General features: G+C 40.4%; 1 pseudogene; it reads left to right on the top strand.

Moving 5' to 3' along the window:
• The first annotated feature begins 236 nt into the window (after window positions 1-236).
• Window positions 237-664, top strand: LOC103277001 (annotated as a pseudogene).
• Window positions 665-703: the final 39 nt, after the last annotated feature.

Below are 703 nucleotides of genomic sequence, written 5' to 3'. Positions count from 1 at the left end.
GAGATCAACAAGAAAAAAGGAGAAGACACAAATTGCACATACAAATTTGACAATGTAAACGAAACAAATCAACAATCCAAGAAATACAAACTACCACAACTGGCGTAATATTACCCAGGTAATTTGAATAATTTGCTACAACTATGAAAGAAATTGAGTTTATAATTGCAAATTTCCAGTTTTGTAAGAAAAAGGCCTTTCTGCCTCCTCTGCCCCCCATGGCGCCCGTGGTTAGTATGGCTCCGCGTGAGGCCTCGGCTCCGGGAGGGAAAAAGCTTGTGGTGAAGGGGGGCAAAAAAAAGCAGTTTCTGAAGTTCACTCTTGATTGCACCCACCCTGTAGAAGATGGAATCATGGATGCAGCCAATTTTGAGCAGTTTTTGCAAGAGAGGATCAAAGTGAACGGAAAAGCTGGGAATCTCGGTGGAGGAGTTGTGACTATTGAAAGGAGCAAGAGCAAGATCATTGTGACTTCCGAGGTGCCTTTTTCCAAAAGGTATTTGTAATATCTCACCAAAAAATATTTGAAGACGAATAATCTACGTGATTGGTTGCGCGTAGTTGCTAACAGCAAAGAGAGTTACGAGTTGCGTTACTTCCAAATTAACCAGGATGAAGAAGAGGAGGAAGATGAGGATGAAAATTCATTTATCTTCAATATTTTGTATGAGTTCTTGAATAAAACTTGGGAACCAAAATGGTG

Source organism: Carlito syrichta, unplaced genomic scaffold, assembly GCF_000164805.1.
Source record: "Carlito syrichta isolate Samal-C Ts95f unplaced genomic scaffold, Tarsius_syrichta-2.0.1 Scaffold117041, whole genome shotgun sequence".
Taxonomy (NCBI): Eukaryota; Metazoa; Chordata; class Mammalia; order Primates; family Tarsiidae; genus Carlito; species Carlito syrichta.
The sequence above is the reverse complement of the archived record's forward strand: the minus strand, read 5'-3'. Positions and strand labels throughout refer to the sequence as shown.